General features: G+C 40.3%; 1 protein-coding gene across 1 annotated transcript in view; it reads left to right on the top strand.

Moving 5' to 3' along the window:
* Positions 1-791: 791 nt before the first annotated feature.
* LOC141758387 (leucine zipper putative tumor suppressor 2 homolog) overlaps positions 792-21,261 on the top strand; it is a 37,231-nt gene continuing 16,761 nt past the window's right edge. Inside the window, exons 1-2 of the mRNA XM_074619747.1 lie at positions 792-1,045; positions 17,392-17,515. The gene's annotated coding sequence lies outside the window, so the exon portion shown is untranslated. The remainder of the gene's footprint in view (positions 1,046-17,391; positions 17,516-21,261) is intronic.

Raw genomic sequence — 21,261 nt, 5'->3', positions numbered from 1 at the left:
CATAGGACAATACCGGAAGCTAGTAAATTGGTTTTCAAAATAAAAGCATGCTATTTTGCATAAACAGTCATTTCATGTTGTTTATATATGCCACTATACTGTATATATATGCACCATAACTGTAGGTTAAAGGCACCTTTACATCCTTATATGCTCAGTTATATGTTTTGTCATTGACTCTTTGTTTCGCTTACATAGTCTCAAAAATGTAACTTGTTTACTGATATTTATACCTCCTCAGGTCAGAAAAAAATACTCCAAATGAAATAACCGCAGGCCGATCAATGATAACTATGGGATCATACGGCTATTCATAAATCCTGCACGAGGTATATACTGTATATAGACATGTATACATGCATATAATGTACACAAACACCAACTCCATGTATATCCATTCAATATTTTGTATTTATTTATTTATTTGTATTTGCTTACTGCTTACAATTTACACACTTGACATATATGTTGTTTGTCATTGTTGCTGAATATATTTATACATACACCTATTTCTGTCACCTTTTATTGAACTGCTCAGTGTCATCATCATCACTTGTATGTACAGAATAGTTATATCTTTATTTTTTTACCTATCTTTGTTCAGCTTTGTTGCCCTTGTCTATTTATATCTCCATTTCTATCAATCCATTAGTCAAATCCATTGTATGTGTGCACATACTTGGCCAATAAATCTGATTCTTATTTTATACCATATTGAAAGGGTTGGAAAAAAAGTAGGCTATCTTATTTTGAAATCCATAACCGGATGTAGCCTTTATGTTTCTCTCTAGCTTCTAACCTCTCAGCTCTAAACACGATCAGCAGCGTCTGTCCAGTCCAGCTCCTCCAGCTCCTCCAGCTCCTCCACAACAACAAACACGCTCTCAGCGGCAGGAAGGGAAGCGAAGAGAGAGAAAGAAACACATTTAACATGTTGTTTTGTCAGCAGACACCTTGGTAAAGTTACCAGTTTGTGGATAAGACGAAAAAGACGGATCGTCCAGATTTCCTCAGCAGCCTCGGACTGTCCACTCTAACGAAAACAGTAAGTAAACCTTTACTGTTACTGCTTTTAAACTAATTTATTATAATAATATAAGTAATGAAGTGTATGGTTTTGTAGCTGTAGAACTACATGTGTGTCCTGTTGCTTTGTAAGTGTATAAACACCTGAAAGTAAACTCTGCACAGGTGTGTGAAGGTTAAATTAATTACTTGGTGTTCTTGTTTTGCTAAAAAAAAAAACAAGAACATCCGCAGTACACTTAATTACATCTGCAGGCCACAAAAAATACTTCAAAATTAAATAATTTGAGAATAAAAAAAATCACTCTGAGGTTGAACAGTTTAGAAGAAAAGATGAATGGTCACAGAGAGAGGTTATAACCACTGGATCATCCTATTCATAAATCCTACTGTATACAGACATGTATGCATGCATATAATGTACATAAACACCTACTCCATGTATATGCATTCAATATTTATTTATTTATTTGCACTATTGTCATTTGCTTACAATTTGCACACTTGCCATGTATGTTGTTTGTCATTGTTGCTGAATATATTTATACATACACCTATTTTTGTCATCTTTTATTGAACTGCTCAGTGTCATCATCATCACTTGTATGTACAGAATAGTTCTATATTTATTTTTTTACTGCCCTGAGGAGGTAATTAAGTGTACTTTTTTTGCTCAGGTATCCCAAACACATTCTTTTAATATGTAAAATGTCCCTTGAAGTCTTTGTGGTCCTTTTATTATCACAGTGTGCATCAGACATGGCAGGTTGACTGAGTTTAGACATAACAAAGTGCCTCCTGCAGTTTATACAGACTCATTTCCTGCTCAGACTTCAGCTCCATTTCAGATTATAAATCAACAATTTCCTTGTTATGGACCATGCATTCATCTCCTCAAGACAATTCATCTTGCTTTTATCTGATCTTTTTTAGAAATAGAGGTTTGGATACTGCTCTCTGTGTGCTCCATGTTGTCCCATTTGTTAAGTCTATGGGGCATTATTGCTGTCTAGAAGTTAGTTATTTTCATTATCATTTGTGTTAACAGTTGTCTCTTTGCATTCACACTTAAAGCCACATGCTACTGATTTAAGACACATTATTTTACTGGTCTAGGACAGTTTGTTCAGTGGTGAGAAATGGAAATCACAAAGAAAATCCTTAAACTTGTAGCATCATTTGGGACTTGAAAACTAGGTCTGCTCCATAGACAATGTATGGGGATGCTGAATACTAAACACCAAATTAGGGCAAACGCCGCGTAGGGATGAGGTCGGTGTGGATGGGTGGGTAAAAAAAGCAGGACTTTCGCCCAGGAGATGTCCGTGTCCCGCCGTGTCAAACCACAAGTCAAAGTTGATTTATGTGTCACGTAACTTCCGTACTTAAGTTACGGCACTTACGGTGTTATTTTAACCCAAACTACGATCTTTTCCTAAACCTAACTAAGTAGTTTTGTTGCCTAACCCTAACCAAGTCGATTTATTCCTAAACATAACATAATAAAGTAGTTTTATTTATAAAAGACTGGGGTGGAAATTGACACCTGTGTCACGTGTTGTTGAGTCGTCACGAAAAAAAGGGAAAACCGTGTTTATGTACACGAATCAAATAGATTCAATTTCATGACTATTTCACAAACTGAGACTGTGTTGGTCTGTGGGGACAGTGGCAGATTTTACATCCCAGTGACAACACGGGATGTCGATGTAATGGTCTATTTTCTAGCTTGTGAGCGAGTGGTCCACAAGTATTGGCTGGCATGCCTTGGGGCGCAGCAATAACATATGTGAATTCTTAAAATGAATGGCATTCCCCCTCCGACGCTGTCTGCAGCCACTTTGGGCTCGACACAGAGGCGCTTTTCACGGCGTTAATGCATTGCCAGGGACCAGAACTCCACAGTTTGTGTTTTACTAGGAGAAACAAGAATATAATTCACTGTTTTTGCACACAAAAGTTTGCTTGTTGGTAAACTGGATTTCTCTTAAGAGGGATTTATGGTGAATAAGTGCACAGCGGCTCTATAGTGTGCTTATACACAAAACAAATCCCCAAGTGTGCTACTCATTTAAGTAATGAGGCAAAAAAAAAGCACCTTGTCTATTTATTGTGCGCAGCTGCTTCATTTGTAAACACGAGATGATAACGTGACAAAGAGGAACAAACAAAGTGAACAGCAAGTCTCCCAGCTCCAGCCCTCAACTCCCCCAGCTCTACAGGATGTTGTATTCAAATTTCCTTCAGCCTAGACGCACGCAGAGGTCAAGTGCTTACCTCAGCAAGCTAGAAAAAGGGCGGACTTTGGGCCATGACAGTGGGAGGCCACGTTGCATATTTGCATTGATAATTTGTCAAGTGGTTTTAGAAGCACATGGCAAGCTTTCCTCAAACATCTTCAGAGGAACTGCTTTGTCAGCATATCAGGGAGTTAGCGTCCCGAGTTCTACATGACAGGAATATTCTGACTCTGCATGTTTTGGATCGGGGTTTCATAATGTTTGATCTCTGAATCCAGTATTTATTTATCAATGAATCTGCATTCTTTTGGATCCCTTGTTGAATCTATTCATGTCGTTTGTTTGGGGAGGAGAGGAGATATTTCTTAGTTAAATAATATTTATGTTCTACTCAGTACAGTAACAAAATAATGTTTTCAACAAATCTTAAGTAGGGCTGGATATCATTTGAAACCTCTCAATAAATGTGCCAATACATGAGTTTTGGTACTTAAAACATTGAATCGCATGATTGTCCATAGTTAATGGCGATTAATCACATCTTTTATCTGTTCAAAATGTACCTTAAAGGGAGATTTGTCAAGTATTTAACACTCTTATCAACATAGGAGTGGGCAAATATGCTTGCTTTATGTAAATGTATGTATATATTTATTATTGGAAATCAATTAACAACATAAAACAATTACAGATATTGTCCAGAAACCCTCACAGGTACTGCATTTAGCATTAAAAATATGCTGAAATCATAACATGGCAAACTCAAGTCCAATTGGCAACAACAGCTGTCAGTGTGTCAGTGTGCTGACTTGACTATGACTTGACCCCAAACTGCATGTGATTATCATAAAGTGGGCATGTCTGTAAAGGGGAGACTCATGGGTATCCAGAGAACCCATTTTCATTCACATATCTGGAGGTCAGAGGTCAAGGGACCCCTTTGAAAATGGCCATGACAGTTTTTCCTCTCCAAAATTTAGTGTAAGTTTGGAGCGTTTTGTAGTTCGGGGAATTATCTGTTAAATTAATTATCTGCTAAAATGAAGTCTGACGGGGCAAGAAACATGATCACACAGGTTTTAAACACACCCCCAAGTTAACTATATTTGGAAGAGAAAAGAAATTTGAACGATAAAATTGTGACCCAAACTGTCCGTTGTAAACATCCATCTCAACTTCTACCTACTGGATTTGCTATGGCAGATTAATAGACATTTCAGGTGTGCTCACTTTCACTTTACCTCCAAATAAAATCTTTTTTGGCTTGTTTACAACCTGTCTGATCAATGTTTGTTTTTCTCACCCCTTTGGACTTCGTTGTTGCGATGTTGCAGTGCTCCTAAATCTTGGCAGCTACATTGTGAGTAATGTCATCACATAGCAGCAAATGATTGCCAACACTATGAAAATAAGACCCACGTTGTAACAAATTGGAATTATCTTTTAATATAGATGTCAAGCTGTCCTCCATCTTCTCCCACCAGCTTCTTGCCCACTTCCTCCTTTTAATATATTCCATTTTGCATTCCTTCATCAGCATTATAAGCTGCTGTCTTGAGCCTATTTATGTCTGAGCTGGCAGACATGAGATGACGTTGTTTCTTAGGACCGCTCCCTGTTGTTGAAAATATGTGGCTTCTAAGTCAAGGTGGCAAATATGTACATAATGTACTCCTCTGGCCCGAAGGATTAAAGCCATTATCATCAGAAGAGTCACCTTTTCATGTGATATTAAGAGGTTAAGTGTACCTGAGTATGTGCATACAGTGTGTGCTCATGTGGCTGAATGTCCTCATGTGTGTACAGTTTAGCTTTTTAATTATATGTTTGTTGGAACACACCTTGTTGGTTTCTAGTTTGACTTTGTGAAGTCAGGGAGACATGGATGAGAGTATTTATTAGTCTAAAAGCCCTTGGTTCATAATAGATAGTGTTTTCTGTAAGCGATCCCTCGCTGTCGTGCCACTGCTGTGAATTTTTGCCCTTGAGCCGTTTAAACTGGAGGTCAAGTCCCTCCATTGTTTGTGTTACGGCTGAGCAAACCGTCTCCTTGAAGAACAAATAGAAAGAGAGAAACTTAAGAAGACAGGACAACAATGGGAACACAGTGGGAGGTGTTTTGCTGTCAGGCAACATGAAGACCGTGTTGCGTTTTTTGTTTTCCTGAGGGCCCATCATGTCAGATGCAATGCTGATTTAGTGTTTTGTGGGTTTCTCTGTTTATGTAGCGCCCCGTTGGGTTGAATTTACTCTCCTGTCACCGGTTGCTCGCTGTAATTAGCGATGTTGGAAAGTTTCCCACACCACAGTGTTTAAAACAGTCCAACGATAATGACAGTGTGACTCGGTGTGGCTTTTCAAACAATGAGCCGTGACGCAAAATAGGCTGCAGGCTTATTATAATAGTTTAGTCTGTACAGGACAAAAGAAGGAAGACGTCATGATTGCATTTCTTATGTAGCTCCAAATTTCATTCTGCCGAAGGAAGACTTGCTGCGTGTCGATTATGTGTTTTGTGGATTTCATGGTGTAGTTGGCAAACTGCTGGTTGTTAAGGATCTGCTGTATAAAACCCAGGCAAAATGCTGAATCCACAACACATTCAGCGTGTTGACAAAACAAAGTGAGTACAGTTGGCCTTAACCGTCACTCCTCCCTTCCTCTTCCTCTAGAGCAAATAGATTTTCATCGTGTTTCTTTGAACCTGTGTGGAATACCAGACATGTTTTACTGTGACGGACTGATTCGGATCAGATCTGATTAAATTGTGAGCCACACAAATCAGTTTTGTAAATACTCTTTGACCTTGGTCTGCTGGGTAGGGAACACGTGTGTTTGAATAACATGCGGGCAATTCATGTTCTTCTTCACTTCTCAACACTAATAGGCGACTAAAACCCTTTTTAAAAATATGATTTACGCGCAACTTTAAATCATGAACTCAGTCATACATAATTTGTTCTATCTAATTTGTTTTTTGTTTCATCACTTCATCCTGTTCTTTGTTCTAAACCACACATTTTAACCATGTTAAGAAAGGTGGTATAAATTAGGGCTGTTTCGAATACCATTTTTTGGGCTTTGAAGCTTCGGCAAGAAATATTCAAAGGTATTTGAAGCTTTGCGGCGCGGTGCAACGCAGCAGGCTGACATGTCTGACAGTCTTCTTCTTCTGCGCCCCTGTTTTATTTTATGCCCAACATTTGCATTACCGCCCCCTGCAGTCAGCACATTACTCTGTAAACATTGCTCCATCATAGGGTGCCTCAAATCTATGTACATGATACAGTATTATGGAAACGAAGATCCTAGACATCTATCTAGTCTCATATCACAATATTATATTGAAAAAAAAAACATTTTGATGAGTTGGTAATTTTTAAGCTAAAATTCACCTGTTCCAGCCTCTAAAATGTGAATACTTTCAGTTTTTTTTAGTCTTAACTGAACATCTTTTGCTTTTAGACATTTGAAGACATCCCCACTGGCTCTGCGAACTTGTGATGATGTGCTTTTTTTGTGCTATTTGTTGACACTCCATAGTCCAAATGATTAATCAGTAATGAGCCCTAATGGAAATATCACGCAGCTTTAATCTAGATTTTCCAACAGTGAAATGCAATTAAAAATCTTTCCCATCCTTCAACCTCCCATAGAGACGGAGGGCTCGTGACCTTATCTCCTCTCTTGGATTGGTTCGGTATTCTTAGCCAGAGTTTTGTGCACAGCTGGACTGCACAGCTGTCTGAGGTCACCAGGAGGCAGGGCCCGCGGTTTCAGAGACGCCTGATCCCCGAGCCTGGGAACGGGTCATGACTCCTTTTTTTTTTTTTTTTCTTCTTCCCTTTCTGTCTAATGAGTGTCTGTCCCGAGCCGAGCAGGTGACATCTGTGAATATCTGAAGAATACAGCAGATAGTATTTAGAGGATTAGGCAACAGATGTATGACACACACACACACACACACACACACACACACACACACACACACACACAGACCTCCCACTTAATTCTCTGTGGTCAGACCTCATGGGATTTCTGCCTCGGCCCAATTTTCAGGTACAGAGCACAGCGGCCATTAATCTGTCGACATCTTTTACCTCCCAAATTGCCATATTTTGTCACCTCCTTTCCTGGAGCTTTGACTAATGGCCCCATTTCAATGCAAATAGACCACAGCATCAAAACAACCAGCATCCAATATTTTCAAACTTTTTAACATCCTTAAAACCAGTCCACAGTCTCGTGCTTCATCCAAAACTTTTGCCACCATCTCAGTAAAGAAACGGGTACATAATCTGTACAGTATCACAACGCATTCATGTTGATGATATTTCCTTTAATCGGTTGATAATCTCCTGGGCCATCGCTGCATCCCTATAATGTTCTGTTCATTTCAACTCGTTTGTGGATCATTTATTTGTTTCTTTTCAGATTGATTATGTAGTCTGCAAATGTTAACTTCATTTTATCAATCGATTTCTGCAAAATAATAGCCAATTACTTGGTGCACCACGGTTTAGTCTCATCCACTTGCCTTGTCTTGGCTGAATTTGGCTCTTAAAATCCACAGATTACTGACTGCATTTAGAAAATTCAGGGTTGTTTGTACCTGAACTTGACACAAAGTGGAAATTATGCAACCGATGCTGTTTTTTATTCTACAACCAGTACAGTGTTCATCCCTTGAATACTGATGACTGTGAAATAATAGAATAACCCTCCTCCCTGCTGCACTACTATATCTCTCCTAAACATTTTCGCCTTTTTTTTCAACTCAGGATTGACTCACCTTGCTGCATCTTTTCCTGCAGCCACTTTGCGAATGGGTCCCAAGGAACCGTTGCAGTACTGATTAGATTTACAGTTTTGTAAACAGCCCAGATAAGATGCCAGAGCGGCTTGACTGGGGGGAAAAGTGTCCTTGTAGTTCTTATCCAGGATAACTTGAAAGTGGACTCTGAAGTCATTGAATTACTCTACTGCATCAGTTCTGGTAGGAAACTCTACTGCTCTACTCTACTACTGAGCAGTTTAGCGGTGCCATGGCTCAAGGATGGCTCTGTTGGTCGAGACTGAAAAATCTCAACAACTATTAGATGGATTGACATGAAAGTGTACCTACTAATCCTGCTGACATTTGTGGTTTTGAGTGAAATGTCTCAACAGCTCTGGGATGGATTGCCTTAAAATTTGGCCCAGACATTAATATTCCCATCAGGATCATTTTGAATAAGTAATCAATCTCTTAACTTTTCCTCTAGCCCAGTGCCATCATCAGGTCAAAATTGTAATTTGTCCAATGCTTTGGTTTATGCTTTTAGTGACTTCTTTTAATGGTGTGTCTCGTTAGTTGTATACGTGGGGAACGATATCTGGCTTCTATGTATGTTGTACTATAGTGGTGACAAAGAATCGTGAATCTTGAGCATGATGATTTAGCTTTAAGTACAGCCTTCAGAATGATGAAATATCTCTCTGATTGATGGAAAGCGAGAGGTACAGTGTAAGTGGTCTGATTGTATGAGCTCAGACGTCAGCGTTAGTCAGAGGACGGGGGCACAGTTTTGTTATGTTTGGCCTTGATCCCAAAAGTAAGTAGTGTCAGGAGAATACTTCACATAGCACATACACGTAGTGCGTTGCCATCATCTGTTGTCATTTGTGGATGATTACGTGAGTTAAAAAGAGCATGAAAAATAACCCTGTTCCCATGAGCAGCTGTGATTGGCGGAGGTAGTTAGTGTGATCATGACATTCACAGCTGCTGCGGGGAGGCCCATATGTGCTGATGTACAGACCTGGAGTCTCTCTGACTCCTAGTTTGCTCTCACACTCTCTCACCACCACCACCATCATTTTCCCACTCACTTACTCCTCAGCTGTGTCAACTGCCCGGCATCCTGCTGTAATCCATCTCATACCTTCTGACTGTGGTGTAGCCCACAGTCATTCTCACAGACTGTGGTCAGGAACATGAGAAAAACACAGCAACAGACAAAAACAGACAGCAGTTTGAGATGGAGTTGAAAAAAAAACAATCACAACTTTGGTCTTATTTTTGTAGTTTTGGCCATAATTTCTATGATAATATTGTAATGTACTCACTAGGGCTGTCAAAGTTAGCGCGATAATAACGCGTTAACGCAAATTTGTTTTAACGACACTAATTTCTTTAATGCATTAACAGAATCAATCTTTTGGAGGTTGTATCGGGCTCAGTTTTAAAGCTAGAGTGAAGATACTGGTATCATATGAAACTAGAAAATCTAAGGAGTCCATTGGTACCAACCATGTCATACTATCTTGTTACAAAAGAGGATAAATAATGCTCCATTGTTACACAAAATTTTAGCAAGGAAAAGCTGGCACGGTCATTTCCAAAGTTCAACTCCCATGTTGATAAGAGTATTAAATACTTGATAAATCTTCCTTTAAGTTACATTTTGAATGGATAAAAAATGTGTGATTAATTTGCGATTAATCGTAATTAATCATGGACATATATAACTATTTTAATCGATTGACGGCCCTAGTACTCACCAAGTTAATTGCTGAAAATGTGGAATGTGTTGCTAAAAAGCAGTCAGATGAGGCAAGAAACACAAGCTGGCAGGCGATCATACAGGTTTTTAACTTTGACTCACCATACTTGCTGTAGAGGTGTTCAGCACATGTATGAACTTACACATCAAATGAAACTGACTTTACTAAATCACTCACTATTGTTTCTGACCGAATTAGAAGCTTTTAGCAGCGGCGCTCCCCTCTCTGTTGACTGAAAGCACCGTTATCAGTTCAGCCGAGATTACTACCCGGTTAAAAGTTCACTGAAAGGCTGCAGATGCCACAGAAAGACTCATTCTGGATAACTATGTTGCTAATGGGTGGCTGCTGAGCTATTAACCTTATAAACAGGGATTTTATAGGCCTAGTTCTGGCTAAACTGTTGACTTGTTTACAACCTGTCTGATGGTCTGACTACTCATGTTTCTTGCCTAGACTGTAGTGACGTTGCTATCATAACCCATAGAAAGAATGGCCACAGTTAGGAAAATAAGACCCAATTTAATCGTAATTATCCTTATCCTGTTTAAATTAGGGCTGTTAAAGTTAACACAATAATAACGTGTTAAGGCAAATTTGTTTTAATGCCACTAATTTATTTAAGGCGTTAATGCAACTTGCGATTTTTAGCTTGTAGCGGGCTCAGTTTTAAAGCTAGAGTGAAGATACTGGTATCATATGAAACTAGGTTCTATGGGTACCCACGAGTCTCCCCTTTACAGACATACAGGCACACTTTATGATAATCACATGCAGTTTGGGGCAAGTCATAGTCAAGTCAGCACACTGACACACTGACAGCTGTTGTTGCCTGTTGGGCTGCAGTTTGCCATGTTATGATTTGAGCATATTTTTAATGCTAAATGCAGTACCTGTGAGGGTTTTTTGTGTTGTTAATTGATTTCCAATAATACTTTTAATCGGGATTAACTATGCACAATCATGCGATTAAATATTTCAATTGATTGACAGCCCTAGTTTAAATCTTTGACATCCAGCCACCTTCCCTCTCTTCCACTTTTCTCAGTTTTTCTCCACATATCCTCTTTTCGTTCACTCTCAACCAACAAGATCATAATACACTTTTATTTCCCTCAAAAATGTTTAAACACCAAACATGGTTATTAACTCATGACCCAGGCTAATATTTCATCCTGTGTCCTTTATTGTTTTTGAAGTTCAGAGCTGGGATTCAGGATGTCTTGAAAAGTGAAAACTGTTTTCCCAATCTTAAAACATTGCTTTAACTGTCTCCATCCTTTTCATGTAGTTAGAGGTACAGTGTGTAAGTGGGACGACCCTCCCTGAGGCTGGTTGTTTGGGTATTTTTAAATACATTTCTCCTGTCTCTGTGTGATTTCTGGCCTGATTATAATCTCCTGCTGAGAGGCCACGAGATGGACGGCACACAAACACACATACTCGATTAAACACGGGCACTGATATGCACAAAAACGCACAGTCCTGAAGTGACTGTTATTAAGTGGAGACATGGCTGACCATGTGGTGGGAGGCAGGCTGACGGAGAGGTGAAGAGGTGGCAGGGAAGAATGAGGGTGCGGATCAGAAGCTACGTGGGTGGTGGGATGCACGGTTGGGCAGTAGCTGCGTCACAACGTTGCATAAGGGCTTACGCAGGCAGAGGGGAAGTGGGTCTGAAGAAATTAGCGTGGAGAGCCGTCGGCCCTGCCTGCGCACTCAGAGAGGGCGAGAGATGTTGAGTATTCAAACAATGCACAGTTCATCTATCCATCCACGCTGGACAGAACAAAGCTGCCTGTTGACATTTTCTGTTTTCATTATGCGTTGTTTTATTTTTTAGTTGACAGATAAGTCATTATTAGCTTCCTGTGCAGGCTTCCTTGTATTCTGAACATCGTATTTGGCTTACATAAGCTAGGGGACAACCCAGTCTCTCTTCTAAGCATTTTGTCCAGTTGTTTTTAAATAGTTTATGTGACACTTTCTGTCATTAGTTTGAGACAGATAACAGCCACTTACACCAAAAATATACAATTCATACCAACTATTTACTTACCTTCTGAATGATAAGTACTTCAGATCAACTTGAGCATCTTTTCACGCCCACTCAAGTCTTTTCATTGACTTTATACGTCCAAAATTAGCCTTACGTTCTGTCTGAACACAACAGTGGAACAGATTATTGCTAAGAAGATCAGTTTGATTGTTTTCTGTGTGGTTTTTGCCACATAATTTGTCATAAGATGGTGATATATACTGATATTGGAAAATATTGTTTGATATGCAAACTACATTAAAGGAGCAGTGTGTCAGATCTGGCGGTATCTAGCGGTGAGGTTGCAGATTGCAACTTCTCTTGTTTGCCAAGCATGTAGGATTCGCAAAAATGCCAATGGCCCTTTCTAGACCCAGTTGTTGTAAGAGTAGAGTGTGTGTATGTGGGAAGTGAGTGGTGAAGAAAGAGAGAGAGAAGGGCGGTGATGGGAGCGAGTAATGTAATCGATTGATCAGTTGTGATTGGTTAACCAAGCCAAACTCTTCGGACTCCGCTTCAGCTCCCCTCTAACTTGCTTTGTTTGAGGGCGTTCCATAACTAGCCGCTAGACAGATATTAGGCGAATGTGTTACTTGGTGACATCACCATGTTACAGAAGAAAAGGCGTGACTTCAAGTGAGGCGTTTCAGGCAGTTCAAGAGCAGTGTTTCTGTGGGGGAGAGTAACTCCCTTCTGCGTGGGCTTTGTAACTTTGCAGACCTTTTACATGCACAAAAAACGATATAACACACTAAAGGAAAGGGGAAAAAGCATTAATAGGTCCTCTTTAACATTTGTTCCAGAAAAACGCCACCTCTTCACTGACAGCTGCACTCCTGGTCCTCCCCTTTTTTTCCTCCTCATCCTCCGTACAGTGGAAGTGGATGGAGTTTTCTCTCTGTAGGTTTCTAAAATGTGGGAGGATGTTTGAGGTTTGGCCTGGATGATCCTAAATGAGGATGTCTGAGAAAAAATACAGAGATTTTCTGCTGTTTAAGATGGAATGTGATGCTTTCCATGTGGGCCAACTTTTGCTGTCCAAACAAGGCAGACATGCCAGTTCTCCCAGCGGATTCACTTCCCACCCTCTGCACATTGTATTCTTTAAAATAAACCGCTGTATGAACTACCAGTTTTCTCTATAAGTTGTTTTTCCTCTACATTTATGCTGTTATTATGTTCTTGACCACAAGCAAGCAGCTGTAAAATGAAAATGAATGGCATGTTTTCAGTTGTTCCTAATGGGCTGGTGTGCTTTTTTTTTAGCATTGTCTCAGATATCCAGAGTACAGTACTGTCAACACGTCTGTCTGTATGATTTCCCTTTATGCTACATCACTTCCCTGCGGCCTTTGTTCATGGTTTGTTGGTTCCTCCATCTCTTATGGGGTTTGTTAACTTGTCGGGAACCTTTGGCACACGGCTGAACATTAGGATAATAAAACTAAGTGCTGTGGGTGGCAGTGTTTGGATAGGGAAGGAGTGGGCCGCCACCTTATTCCTTAATAGTCCACTGGCTGTGTGTGTGTGTGTGTGTGTGTGTGTAAAAGCCTGGCAAACACTGAACCTCATTTATCCCTCTCTAGTACACTGCCTTTCCCAATAGGTATCTACATTTATTTCCTGCACTTCATCCTATTTAATGTAACCTCCCGACCACTACAGTGTAGCTGTAAACTTACTGTATACCGTGATGCTCAAACATGCAACGATACAAACTAATATTGAATGTTTCAGCTGTTGATTTAGTTGTGTTTATGAATTCCTGGCGTCTCTGTGCTGCATGGGGTTGCAAAACAGAGCTAAAAGAAGAGTGACTATTGTTTTTGCATTCATGTGGTGGACACAAACACAACTCCACATGAATGCTAATGTTGTGCCATGACTGCTGGATGTGTGAATAGGCAACAAGTTCACCATATCAACTTTATAAGGTGATAATATGTCAGTGTTTTGTTAACTGCTTTTTTCCGCTGACTCCAGATGGCCAAAAATCTTAACTAAAAGTAAGAAAAATAATCAGAAATTCCCATTAAGTGTTACCAGAAGTCACTTATTTTGACCAACAAAACTGAATTTAACATTTTAGAAGCTATAACCAGCAACCTTTTGGGTATATCAACATCTTGTTTCTGCATTTTTCTCTGTATTATGAAACCCCAGGTTGTGAATCCCTGTAATACATACATCATGTATCATTTTTAGTACTTGGTAATTAAAGTAATCCTTAATTTTAATCATGACAAATAGCTGTGAAAATATTGTTGAGATAGATTTAGATTATGTCTATTTGCTTAATCTTATATTCCTCTATGAGATACTGAACAGGTGACCTGCTCTGACCTCTTCTTTTGTTTTCTTTTTTGGTCAGATGGGAGATTGTTGACCCTGCTGACTACAGATTAAACTTAAATCCGTGTTATCTTATATGTCTTTCACACGTGTCAGATTTGAGAAGATATGAACTGTCTTTGAATGACCTCAGAGTACCCTCCAGAACACCCAGATAGATGTCCAAACGTTATGTAGATCAATTAGAGGACTGTACAGAGACACAAAACTTTACCTTTGTCTGATTGACTTTATTTTTTGTATATTCGGAGGCTTGGGAATGATGTGAAAAGATGAGGGAAAGATGGTGACAGGGAGGAGGAGGCAGATTTTATTTGTTAGATAGTGATGAAGAGAAGGATAATGTAAAGTAGAGATATTTTCACCGGTTGAGTCATGTAGTCTTAATACACTTGATTCCAGATGAAGTAATCGCAAAGAGAAGAAATCTACCGTACTGGCCCAAACATAAGACAACCTTGACTAAAAGACATAAAAGTAAAACATGAAATACTTCTATTAAAGTGTAATGTAAATCCCACATTTGTGTCGCTCGTCTATCAGCCACAGGCTCTCTGAAAGCGGTCGAAATTATATTTTTCTGCCAGGTAGCATTTTTCAGACTGTCTTTTTGAGCTCCTTATCGTCTGTGACACCGGAAACTGTTGGCTGCTTGACAGATAATTTGGTCCCCGGTCTGTTTCTGCAGTCAAAGTCAGGACTCTTTATTTATTTTTTATTTTTTTTTAAGTAATTTCCGGAGAAAAATATCATGTTAAATTCAGGTCTGTATGGTATTTTCACTTTTTTTTTCCATAGATACTAAAGGGAAAAATAGATCAGGTACGTGTCTGATTAGTATTTAATTAACCTTATAAAACCTTCTTTACACTTGTAATAGCACTTGGTCACCTGCTTTATCAAAGAGCATTTCAAACAGAAATACCTCTATTCACTCTACGCACATTATCTGCTCTGACTTGTCATGAAATCAGTTCATCTCTCCTTTTTAAAGGAACTTTCTGAGACTTTCTTAACTCGTAAAAATGTCTCCCAAATCAAATGTCTTCACCCTCTGATGTAGAAGAACAAGAGACTTGTCATCTTTACTCCTCCACTGCATTGATCGTCGGCCGATATGTGGGTCAGTTAACAGGTCATAGTGAGGTTTAGTGGTATTGACGGGTCGTCTTTGAAGGTGCCAGTTCAGCAGATGAATAATGTAATGAAATGGTAATGTATTCTCTTTTCATTCAGTGCACACGCTCCTCTTTCTGTATGTCTCCCTCTGCTGTTTGGTCTTCAATGTGGTCGCAGGTGAGGGAAGCGGCCCTGTTAAGTAAACACCTTTTTATGAGCTGTGGTTTGATTGTCTCACTCTAAAACAAACAACTATAAATACGTCTACTTCACAGGGCTCAGAGTTTACACTATAACAGTGCAACAATAAGAAGCTGTCTCAAAGCCATCTGGATTGAGCTGCATTACATGTGGGAAGCCACAGTCTCCTCCGCAGTTCCTTCTGTCTGTGTCATATTAATACAGTATGTTAGACACAGATGGAAGAGCTGGAGGTTTGTTTCGCTTTAAGTAAAGTCTGTACAGTTGCAGTAACCCTGCAGGCAGTTGGTAACGTTAATTTTTAGCAAACATCCCTGATCGTGCTGATTAAACAGGATGCATATTAACCAGTTAGCTGCTACTCCACTTTCTGTTTCACCTCCTACCTCAGAGCACCACAGTCTGATGGTATTTCCCTCAATTTTAATAATTCACATATTCATCGAAACCGTTATCCTGGCTCTGTCCAAAGGTAACAAAATCCACCTAGCAGCACCTCTAATCTCATATTTGTCCACTCCCATGTTGATAAGAGTATTGAATACTTGACTAATCTCCCTTTAAGGTACATTTTGAACACGATTAATTGACAGTTAATCACGATTAATCATGGACAATCATGCCAATAATCGCGATTAAATATTTGAATCAATTGACAGCCCTAAAATAAATAAATAAATATATTTTTTGTCTACATCACTGCATGTAAAGTGTTTTCTTTCTCATGCTGTCTCGCCTCTGATATCTTTAATCCTGTTTAATTACAGAATAACCAGTTAAAGATACTAACTGATCTGTTGGTTGCTTTGGTTGCTGAACTTCTGTTCAAACTTTTGTCAGTTTATAGACATTTGTTGCAAATTGCGATACGAGTGCTTTTCAGTCAGCAACAGGTTGCTAATGTAAAATGTAGTTTATTGCACGGCTCTAGTAACAACATTGTACCTGTCAGTTAGTCTCTGAATACCGTGTGAATAATTCATGCACAGTGTTACTTGGAAATATGATCTCTTGAGGGACACCTGACAATTAGTCCAACACTTTGGATCTGCAGATAGTTATGAAATTATGTTATGCTTTAACATGAGGAGGGACAAATTACATCTTGGAAAACATGGCCTGGAAATGGGAGACTGCAGAATTGAAGTTGAGGGCAGTTTGATTCACATACCTTAGAGTTTGTGTGTCCACATTTCCAGCACCATTATTCTTCCTCTATTCCTGTCAACAGTTTGTCCTACCTGACAAGATATCGCTTGCTGAAAACATAATAGTGCCAAATGTGATCTAAAGTATGTGAATAATAGCCAGTCTGAGATAATGGCTGTCTGCTGTACTCACCTCTGGCAGTATTCATCGTCTGTTCTCATGCTCTTCTACTCCAAACTGAAATATTGCTTTACCACTAATATACCAGTTTAATGAATTGCAGATGGACTCTGTGCTGCTTTCCAGATGGTGGCAGTGTGCCTCTTACCGTCTTCTTGTCTTTTTGGATGTAAAGGCAGAATTTGAACAGGTAGTTTTCCACATGGAAACTGTATTTGTTTAAACCTCCATATAGAAAATGACAAAAACTTGTTGGGGAAACAGTAACTTTACTTTGGGGATACTTGTTTAGTGAACAGGGTACTAGTTTTGTGTTCAGTCTTCACTCTTGTTGACATGGAAAATCCCCTCAGTCTCAGCCTTCCCTCCATGTGAAGCCTTTTTGTCATCATGACTCAGATTTTCCTCTTTCCCGCTGACTTCCATAAACACACTTGTCACATTTCAGGTTTTCCAACTCTCCACAGTGGTAGTAGCCTCACTGCTTCTCTTCAGCTGATTCAACAACATGTGTTGCTTTTTGCTTTTCTATCCCCTCAGTCTGGGAGTGACGAAGAGAAAATGAAGATCTGCACTCCGGTGTGAGTTCCTGGGATGCTCGACCGACCTGTACCCCATGCTTTTCTAAGGCCTCCAGAAGCTAAAGACAGGGTGTCATTGACAGGTAAGTGGAGCCTTTTTGGACGAAATGTGGTTTAAATTTGAACAAAAGTAAACTTTTTAGCTGTTCTAAAGTTTGATTTTATACAAACATTCTCGGATTACTGCAGAAAAGTTGCTGCTTTTAATTTGTGTTAATTTTCTGACATCTGAAACCAACACTTTATTGACGTTGGCTGCAGCTTTGACGCACACACAGCGGCGTGCATCCCACTATGTGTGGATGTTAACACGTTCCTGCTGTGTGGGAGTTAGCAACAGATCTTAATCATGGATAGGGTTTTGCTGTAATTCCAGAGCTGGAGGCGTAACCCTAATCTCTTTGGCACATTATACAGTAAATCAGAGTGTGGCTAAATCAGGTCCGTGCCAACTCAATACAGCCATCTTATTTCTGTGGATTTATGACGAGACTTACTCGGAGTAGTTATTTCAATCTACAAAGCTCTCTCTCCCTCCCTTGTTTTCATTTGTGTCTGAAACTGATGAGCCAACCCCCTGCCAAGCGCTAAACCTTCGCGCTAAGTTTATTTCGGAGGTGTTCCTGGATTGCTTTGCGCCATGGGGGCGATTATTTTGGAAGTAAACGGTCCAAAGGGCCGGGCTGGATCGAGGCCTGTTTTAGCTGCCGTGTCCAGAGGGAGTGATGTCCCCACGCAGAAGCAGAGCGGACATTGATGGATGGCCTAGCTTTCTGTCGGTTTCTGGTCCCAGACGTGAGGCGTTGTTATGAAAATATAGAAGGAAGCAGGCTGACGGGCCGCAGAGAGATGGCAGCTCGGCCTATGATGGATGATCACCTGCTGGGCGTCCGCTATAGATACAGATAAACTAGAATTGTGGCCTCTAAGGAGCCACTTTCAATGTTCACCAGAAATTGGCCCACAGACGGCACTCCTAAACGTTTTCTGTATCTCTGTAGGATAATAAACTTTATTTGACTTAAGAAGGGTAAACCAGAAAACCACCAGACAGATGTATCCAACATTACAGCAAAGCCACACTGGAATCATGTGTTGTAACTGGAATTTCACTTTAATATCCCTCATGGTTTTTTCCCTGGCTATCCTGCAGACAGGGAAGGAAGCCACAGAGTCGTCATTTTACTTTGGCCTGTAAATCAACTCCATCAAAAGAGGCTGAGTCATGTTAGACCCCCCCACCCCCCCTCTAGCCTATAAAGAGGCAGTGTTAATGGTGGCATTCACAGAGGTGATTTGCAGCCTGCCTCTTTATCCCAGCACTGGTGGCCTCGAGGCGGCTGATTGATGTTGTTTGTCGTCCAATCTTGGACTCTAACTGAGAGTGGTTTCTGTTGGCTGCAGCGGGACGGGACTTCACTTGTGGCACATTCAGTGTTCTCCAGACCTCCTATTGAGACGTGACCGAGAGTGACCTTGAACTCCCTCTCCTTCGTCTCACTGCTTGAAGGACAAACTTTGTGCCAACCAGTGTGACCCAGTTAAAGGAGCAGGGGGAGAGAGAGAGAGAGAGAGGGAGGGAGTTGAGAAGAGAAAGGGAGAGGGACAGATCTGTGTTTGTGTGTGTGTGTGTGTATGTGTGTGTGTGTGTGTGTAAGGCTGTGGCAGGGCATAGCCTACTTCTCGTACCCTACTTTACCCCTCTCTTCATCTAGGAGCTGAGCAGCTGATCTCCGACTGCAACGTCTCATCCTGTTGTTTCTCTTTTTTTTTAATTCATTTTGGCCAGATGGTGGATTACAGGTCAAGGCAAAGGCTGAATGCTCCCGCTGTCACAAGAAAATACTATTTTGGAAGCTGATTGACTGGTTACTCATGTTAGAGACCCTAAATATCCTATCAGAGATGTTTCAGATTCGAGGTTTAACCAGGGCACAAATTAACACATGAATATCCCATATTGATTAGAGCTATCAGGAAAAACATGTCAAGTTTAAATGTATCCATTTGATGTCAAAACATATGATCCTGAAAGCTATACTAATCAATATTATTATATTGATAATAGATCAAATGACTACATGTAATGTGAAAGGGGTTGCACGTAACGTTTTAGCGTATTTCAGTCCCTTGTTTTGGTTTTCTGACCCGCAACTTTACCATTTTGGTTCACTCTCAACAACTTAAAGGGATAGTCTGGGTGTTTTAAAGTGGTTTTGTATGAGGTTCTTATCCACCATATTCAGTTTATTACCTACAGTAGATGACGGCTGGCACGCCCCCAGTTCGGAGTACCAGCACGGAAGCAAAGCATGTACTGCTGTGGACGGGGGCAGCAGCAAAACGTATACTGTTTTTGTAAACTGAGTCTGGCTTTGAAGAAAGCATAGATAAATTTCACTTTCAATTCAGTTCCCCCGTCGGAAAGAACTGTCTGACGGCAAGATGAAGCTGAAAATATTCTAAATATAGCGTACACTTAAACGGATATAGATTTTTTTTAGGTGAGCCTTTCTTTTGGGTGGTTAAAATGTGTTTTGCTGCTGTCCCCGTCCACAGCAGTACATTGCTTTGCTCCCATGCTGGTAATCCTGTCTGTTTCTCCAAACTGGGGGCGTACTGACCGTCATCTACTGTAGGTAATACACTGTCTATGGATAAGTACCTCATACAACCCCACTTCAAAACACCTGAACTATCCCTTTCATTTCCAGCAGCACTAGGCAGCTGTTAAAAAATCAAATTGTTAAAAGAGCCAGCAAGCTTTAGCAGCTAAAGAGGCAGATATTTTCCTCAGGAGTTACTGGAGACCAAAAAAGAGCAAAAAGAAGAATGAGTATTTCGGTGTCAGAAGGCATTCTTGACTGTCTTAAAGTGAGACTATGTAATTTTAGCTGAACAGCGGCCACTGCAGCTACAAATAACAACTATTGGATAATGTTAAACATTTAGCAAAACTGTTAAGCTATTGTAACAGTAACATAAGTGAAGAAGAGTCATAAAGTCAGTGAACTGACTCAGTATGTCTGTTACATAGCAGTATTTACCCAACGTTTGCCACCATAAGCTAATGAAGACATCCAGCACTGCCTCTTGAAATGCTCCGATCCTCTCTTGTCTTTGCTTTTAAGGAACGTCAGTGCTCATCTCTGACAGGTTTACCTCCTTTAATTCAGAGTGACGGCTTCTTTAATTAAGAATTTGCTCAGTAATTAACTGAACTTCGGTGTGTGCTGCGTGTTTCAGATCACATTGACAGATTAGAAGCAGGACTGCAGTGAGTTTTTATACTCTCTTATTATAATGTTTGTGTCTATAAACTTAAGTCTGGCTCCCACCAGTTTCATTTCTTTCTCCTAACCCCCCCGCTAGCTTTTTTCCTCTCCTCTCTTGTCACTCACATCTTCTTTAGTTTTTGTCTTTAACGCACTTCGATGAAGACTCAATTTTGACAGATGAAAAGGCTGAAATCCAAAAAGCGCATCTCTGGCAAAGGCAGCCTTTTTAAAGTGAGATGATATCCTCATGCAGTTCCGCTTTCTTTTTACTCTCCGCTCCTTTCTACTTGAAAAAAGGCAGAGAAAGTAGAATGGTCTTTAACTGACAGCTCGCCTTTCCCTGGCTTTCCGTTTCTTTCTCCTTTCTTTTCTTTTTCACTGCCTGACAAAGGCAGCAGAGGACTTTGCAGAGTGTCGTTTCCTTGGTCAAAGGAAATGGTAGAGGAGGAGTGGAGCTGGGAGAGAGGAGGTGTATCTGTCAGAGAGAGGCTGGGCTGTACTGGGAGGAGGAGGTGGGAGAGAGGAAGAGGAGGGGACTGTGCTCCCATTCA

The sequence above is a fragment of the Sebastes fasciatus genome, chromosome 20 (genome assembly GCF_043250625.1).
Source record: "Sebastes fasciatus isolate fSebFas1 chromosome 20, fSebFas1.pri, whole genome shotgun sequence".
NCBI lineage: Eukaryota > Metazoa > Chordata > Actinopteri > Perciformes > Sebastidae > Sebastes > Sebastes fasciatus.
The sequence above is the reverse complement of the archived record's forward strand: the minus strand, read 5'-3'. Positions and strand labels throughout refer to the sequence as shown.